This window comes from Pseudophryne corroboree, chromosome 9 (assembly GCF_028390025.1).
Source record: "Pseudophryne corroboree isolate aPseCor3 chromosome 9, aPseCor3.hap2, whole genome shotgun sequence".
Lineage (NCBI taxonomy): Eukaryota > Metazoa > Chordata > Amphibia > Anura > Myobatrachidae > Pseudophryne > Pseudophryne corroboree.
This window is the reverse complement of record NC_086452.1, coordinates 386,979,564-386,986,721: the sequence shown is the minus strand read 5'-3', so window position 1 is coordinate 386,986,721 and position 7,158 is coordinate 386,979,564. Positions and strand designations below refer to the sequence as shown.

The 7,158-nt window shown below is 45.3% G+C and overlaps 1 long non-coding RNA gene across 1 annotated transcript in view; it reads right to left on the bottom strand.

Annotated features, from left to right (window-relative positions):
• Positions 1-733: 733 nt before the first annotated feature.
• The window catches only part of LOC134957066 (uncharacterized), a 37,685-nt gene continuing 31,260 nt past the window's right edge, over positions 734-7,158 (bottom strand). Inside the window, exons 3-4 of the long non-coding RNA XR_010186428.1 lie at positions 3,477-3,557; positions 734-1,643 (exon numbers count right to left, since the gene is read on the bottom strand). This is a non-coding gene — a long non-coding RNA (uncharacterized LOC134957066). The remainder of the gene's footprint in view (positions 1,644-3,476; positions 3,558-7,158) is intronic.

Below are 7,158 nucleotides of genomic sequence, written 5' to 3'. Positions count from 1 at the left end.
ATCTGTACAGCAGAATGGCATTACTTTTTGTGCTAATAAAGGAAAAGATGGGGGATAGAGCTGTTTCTAGCCAATTTGGCTCCCAGTGTGAATACACACAAAAAAGTGCCCCCCCCAAGGGGGCGTGGTCTAGCAGAAAATGGGCATTACATTGTTGAAATGGGCGTGGTCTTGAAGGAAAATACTACCTCCATTTTGGGAGAGACGTGCTCACAGTGTTCTCTGCGGCCAGCCAGGCTGCATAGAATACTGCAACAGTGTACTCACAGTGGCCGCAGGCCAGCACCCCATGCGATTGCATGTCTGGCACAGAGCTATAATCGGCACCCTAATTAAAAAGAATGCCACATCTATATTCCTGATAACTCACAAGAAATAACTGATCATGCTGAGCACTCTAAAACAGGAGTAGAAAAAAGTGCATAAAAATGAAGTATGGAGTTTATTTAGTTGCTTAGTAGTTCTTGTTGACATAAAGTTAAATGGTTAAATGCTACAAGCGGACTCTTAAATGAGTGTTGTTGTGTATGACCCATCATCTGCAATAACATCACATGTCTAAATCAGATCAGACTGTTTAAACTGCAGGTGCATGTTATTTACTTGGCTCTAGAGCAGGGGTAGGCAAGTAATTTTTAATGGAGTCCGGATGTTATCTGATCGAGGTCCAAAAAAACCACAAAATCAAATATCTGGAATGTAAATAATAACAAGTTTTTATTTTGTTGCTGAAACAAGTAATATACTACATTCCTTAAAAGGAATTTTAAGCCTTAAATAAAACTTTACTAGACATTACGAGTCTTTATGTTACTCTTAGGCAGTGATTCAGGTTGGTTTGCAAAAGCAAACTCCTTCTTTAATGAACAAAACCATGGGGATAATTCAGAGTTGAACGCAGCAGCATTGTTAGCAGTTGTGCAAAACCATGTGCACTGCAGGTGTGGCAGATATAACATTTGCAGAGAGAGTTAGATTTAGATGGGTTATTTTGTTTCTGTGCAGGGTAAATACTGGCTGCTTTATTTTTACACTGCAATTTAGGTTTCAGTCAGTTTGAACACACCCCACCCAAATGTAACTTTCTCTGCACATTTTACATCAGTCCCACCTGCAGTGCACATGTTTTTGTACATTAAAGAAGGAGTTTGCTTTTGCAAACCAACCTGAATCACTCCCTTACTGCGAGAAATTGCACTTCCCATCCTGAGACAGTTTTTTAAAGTTTGGAACTCTTGGAGAACAACTAATACGCAGAGTGTCTTCAAGGTGGGCATCTGTTAACCTTGATCGATGTCTATTTTTCAGAAAATTCATCTTGGCAAAAGAGGTCTCACATATGTATGTGGAGCCAAACATGGTGGCTATGTTGATAGCCAGTTTTTTACAATTTGCGTACTTGTCCAAAACATGCTTAGCCCAAAAATCTTCAGTGGATGCAGTTTTGTACACTTTCAAGGAAGCATCTTCTTGCATGTCGATTATCTCCATTTGAAGCGTAGGTTTTGAAATTCCGAACAACTTCTCAGCTACATCAGTCCATTCTCCCGCTGGAGAAACTTCATAAGGAGTTTTTATAAAATGTGACAGTTTCCCTATCTCTGCAAAGTCTTGGAATCTTGCTGCAAATTCCTTCCTAAGATCTGAGACAAAACATGAAAATACTGCAGTGTACATTTCAGAATTATTTTTTCTTAATTGAAGAGTAGTTGGAAAATGAATAAATTCTTGCTTTTCAATGTCTTTTTCAAATATATCAAGCTTGCGACGGAAAGCAGAGACAGTTTGTATCAGATCACATATTAACTTTCCGTTCCCTTGTAACTCGGTATTAAGCTCATTTAAATATTTGAGAATGTCTTTCAGAAAAGACAAAGCTAGCATATTGCACTTGTTGGCTAGTCACTCCATGTACTTCCTTGCTTCTTCGGTATTCAAATTTTCCAGGAATGCTGTCACTTAGTCTTTTATGTGCCAAAATCGTTCAATATCTTGGCCTTTACTCAGCCAGCGAACATTGTTGTGTTGTAATAAATCGGAATAGGCCGAATCACATTCAGATAAGAACTCTTTGAACTGTCTGTGCTGAAGAGCAGAGCGAGACCTCATAAAATTGATCAACTTAATCAAGGTGTCCATTACGTCTTTGAATGTAGCACTGAGTTTGCCACAAAGGGATGTCTGATGAATTATGCACTGATAAGATAATATCCCAGCATTCTTATCCCTGATTCTCTTTACCAAACCCTTTTCTTTGCCTATCATGGCCGGGGCGCCGTCAGTGGAAATGGACACAATTTTATCATAGCTAATGTTTGATTTTGTAATGAATTCATCAAAAGTCTTGAACAAATCTTCTCCGCGAGTCTTGCCTGTAAATGGCAATATTGCTAGCAACTCATCTCTAAATAAGTTTACTTTCAACCAGTAGCGGATCTTGCCATGGGCAAGCAGGACTTTTGCCCGGGGCGCCGCCTTCCGGAGGGCGCCGCACCAGGGCAAGATCTGCTGCTGCTGTGCCCCCCGCTGCCTGCTGTGAAGGGAAACTAGACGCTACGCGTCTAGTTTCCCTTCATGGAGAGGACCTTTACTGTGCGGTGTGCGATGACATCATCGCGCACAGCAAAGGTCCTCTCCACGAAGGGAAACTAGACGCGTTCGTGGAGAGGACGTCATCGCGCACTGCACATCATATCAGCGGCGCTACTACTGTACAGGGGGTGTAACTGACCACGCCCCCTGTATGAAGCCACGCCCCCTATTGCCGCCCGGGGCGCAAAAAGCCCCTGAACCGACCCTGCTTTCAACATCATAAAATCGCACAAAAATGGACATTTGTTCATTGTCAACAATGTCGCAAGATTCGTCAAGTGCAATGGCGCAACAAGGTGGCTTATGTAGAAGTTCGAGCAAGCTGCTTTTGTTGTCAGCAGCTAAAATTTCTGTTCTTCTTGTATTGCTTCTTGATGACAAAGGAATGCCTTGAATAGCCGCAAGAATGTCCTTCTTCTCTTCAAAAAGTGCTGTGACTGTTTCCAACATACATTCTTTTACGATCTCAGAGTCCGAAAATGGCTTCTGGTGCTTACTAAGCGTCCAGGATATGCGTAACGCTGCTTCTGCAGATTTTTGTTGTTCGCTCATGCACCGAACTAGTATAGCCATACTATTTTTGTAAGAAGACAGACAAGACTGCAGTTTGTCTTTACGCGCTGCACTATCAGGAGGAAACTTTTTATGAAAATCCTGATGATTTGTTTCGTAGTGTCACTTTAAATTTCCACTTGTAATAATAGCGACCGTCTTGTTGCATATGAGGCAAAGTGGAACAGCTCCAGTTCTTTCAGGCAGCGTAAAACAGTATAGTTCGGTCCACTCCGACAGAAACTTCCTATTTTCAGTGTCAACTTTACGCTTGTTATAAAACATGTTTATCCACAGCACAATGTTTGAGTAACTTAGTAATTCGTACTCACGGATGCTCCACGGATACTGCAGCGTCACCGGGTGCCCTTTGTGCCGTTCCAGACTCGGTCCGGATGCAGGATTCACCTGATCTACAATAAGCAAATAGAAAGGACTCAGCTGCCTTGATACACCACTCTACAGGGGGGGAAAAAGTAAACATCAAATTTACTTAGAATAGTATACAAATGAAAAAGTGAAGTATCACTGGCGCTAGAACAGTCCTTAAAGATGTGTAATCGCCCATTAGTGGGGAAATATCACAGCCCAGGGTTTTAATTCACACACAACACAATGGGATGAAAATCAGCAATAAAATCAATTAATTATAATATAACACACATACAAGTGGTAAATTCACAAGAACAAATACACACTGCACTGAGAAGTTTGTGTATTTGTTCTTGTGAATGTCCCATTGTGTTTGGCTGTGATATTTCCCCACTAATGGGCAATTACACATCTTGCGCCAGTGATACTTCACTTTTTCATTTGTATACATTTGTAATACCTAATTGTAATCTTATGTATATGATGACTTCTTTACTCCCAGGCTGTAAGAATTAATTGCGTCCCAAACCCCTACAGTGGAGCGCAGTATCTTTCTATCTATTTTTGTGCAATACAGACACGTGTTTCAAAATATGACTGCTCACCCTTATGTACAAAGCCCGCGTACGTGGGGATGGGCAGGCCGCAACCCGCAGACGCACTAAAAAGTGCCTCCCGGCTCCGCCGCCTGGTAGCTTAGTTTCCTCTTGAGAGGGTGAGTCCCCTGGGTGCAGGGGCTGGGTCCAGTTGGGGCTCCTCCATGCTGTGGTGTGGTGCGTGGGGTCCACTCAGCTCCTCAGCCTCCATCAGTCCCGTAACACCGCGTCAGCCCGCTCACAAGAGACGTTGCGTCAGCCCGCTCACGTGGGACGCCGCGTCGGCACACTCTGCAGGGGAAGGAAGATGGACGCTCTTGCCTCTCTGCGTCATTACAGTGTGACTGCCATCTTCCTTCCCCTGCCAGTATCCTGACAGTATTTAAGTATTTATAATTAGAGTCTATCTAGATTAGTAAACCGGTCCGCTGTACTGTACTTTGCGGTCCGGAGATGGACCGCGGTCCGCCAGTTGCCGGTTCCTGCTCTAGAGTATCAGAATTTTTTTTATGGCACCTCAAGGCCAAAAGGATTCTTATTGAGAAAATAAGATTTTAAACCTACCAGTAAATCTTTTTCTCGTAGTCCGTAGAGTATGCTGGGGACTCCGTAAGGACCATGGGGATAGACGGGCTCCGCAGGAGACATGGGCACTTTAAGAAAGACTTTAGGTCTGGGTGTGCACTGGCTCCTCCCTCTATGCCCCTCCTCCAGACCTCAGTTAGAGAAACTGTGCCCAGAGGAGACGGACAGTACGAGGAGGAGACGGACAGTACGAGGAAAGGATTTTTGTTAATCCAAGGGCAAGATTCGTACCAGCCACACCAATCACACCGTATAACTTGTGACATACTAACCAGTTATCAGTATGAAAACAACATAGCATCAGTCCAAGACCGATGAAAACTAGAACATAACCCTTATGTAAGCAAAACTATATACAAGTCTTGCAGAATTAGTCAGCACTTGGGACGGGCGCCCAGCATCCTCTACGGACTACGAGAAAAAGATTTACCGGTAGGTTTAAAATCTTATTTTCTCTTACGTCCTAGAGAATGCTGGGGACTCCGTAAGGACCATGGGGATTATACCAAAGCTCCCAAACGGGCGGGAGAGTGCGGATGACTCTGCAGCACCGATTGAGCAAACAGGAGGTCCTCCTCAGCCAGGTCTCAAACTTATAGAACTTTGCAAAGGTGTTTGAACCCAACCAAGTAGCAGCTCGGCCCAGCTGTAGTGCCGAGACCCCTCGGGCAGCCGCCCAAGACGAACCCACCTTCCTAGTGGAATGGGCCTTGACCGATTTTGGTAACGGCAATCCTGCCGTAGAATGTGCCTGCTGAATCGTGTTACAGATCCAGCGAGCAATTGTCTGCTTTGAAGCAGGGCACCAACCTTGTTGGCTGCATACAGGACAAACAGTGCTTCTGTTTTTCTGACTCTAGCCGTTCTGGCCACGTAAATTTTCAAAGCCCTGACCACATCAAGGGACTCGGAATCCTCCAAGTCACGTGTAGCCACAGGCACCACAATAGGTTCGTTCATATGAAAAGATGACACCACCATAGGCAAGAACTGAGGACGAGTCCGCAATTCCGCTCTATCCATATGGAAAACCAGATAGGGGCTTTTATGAGACAAAGCCGCCAATTCCGACACTCGCCTAGCCGAAGCCAAGGTTAATAACATGAAACCTTCCAAGTGAGATATTTTAACTCCACCGTTTTAAGTGGTTCAAACCAATGCGACTTAAGGAAACTCAACACCACGTTAAGGTCCCAAGGCGCCACCGGAGGTACAAAAGGAGGTTGAATGTGCAGCACTCCCTTTACAAAAGTCTGTACATCTGGAGAGAAGCCAATTCTTTATGAAAGAAAATGGATAAGACCGAAATCTGAACCTTAATGGAACCTAATTTTAGGCCCAAATTCACTCCAGTTTGTAGGAAGTGAAGGAAACGGTCCAGATGGAATTCTTATGTAGGAGCATTCCTGGCCTCACACCAAGAAACATATTTTCGCCATATACGGTGATAATGTTTAGAAGTCACGTCCTTCCTAGCCCTTATCAGCGTAGAAATGACCTCATCCGGAATGCCTTTTTCCGCTAGGATCCGGCGTTCAACCGCCATGCCGTCAAACGCAGCCGCGGGAAGTCTTGGAACAGACAGGGCCCCTGTTGCAACAGGTCCTGTCTTAGAGGAAGAGGCCACGGATCTTCTGTGAGCATTTCCTGCAGATCCGGATACCAGGTCCTTCGTGGCCAATCTGGAACAATGAGAATTGTTCTCACTCCTCTCTTACTTATTATTTTCAACACCTTGGGTATGAGAGGAAGAGGAGGAAATACATAGACCGACTGGACACCCACGGTGTCACTAGGGCGTCTACAGCTACCGCCTGAGGATCTTTTGATCTGGCGCAATACCTCTGTAGCTTTTTATTGAGGCGGGACGCCATCATGTCTATCTGGGGTAGTCCCCACTGACTTGCAATCCGTGCGAAGACTTCCGGATGAAGTCCCCACTCTCCTGGATGCAGGTCTTGTCTGCTGAAGAAGTCTGCTTCCCAGTTGTCCACTCCCGGAATGAACACTGCTGCCAGTGTGCTTACATAAATTTCCGCCCCGCGAAGAATTCTGGTGGCTTCCGCCATTGCCACTCTGCTCCTTGCGCCGCCTTGGCGGTTTACATGAGCCCCTGCGGTGATGTTGTCTGACTGGATCAGAACTGGTTGGTCGCGCAGTAAGGTCTCCGCTTAACGTAGGGCGTTGTATATGGCCCTCAGTTCCAGGATGTTGATGTGAAGACATGTCTCTTGACTTGACCAAAGACCTTGGAAGTTTCTTCCCTGTGTGACTTTTTCCCCAACCTCGGAGGCTCGCGTCCGTGGTCACCAGGATCCAGTCCTGAATGCCGAACCTGCGGCCTTCTAGAAGGTGAGCACTCTGCAGCCACCACAGGAGAGATACCCTGGCCCTGGGGAACAGGGAGATCAACTGATGAATCTGTAGATGTGACACGGACCACTTGTCCAGTAGGTCCCAC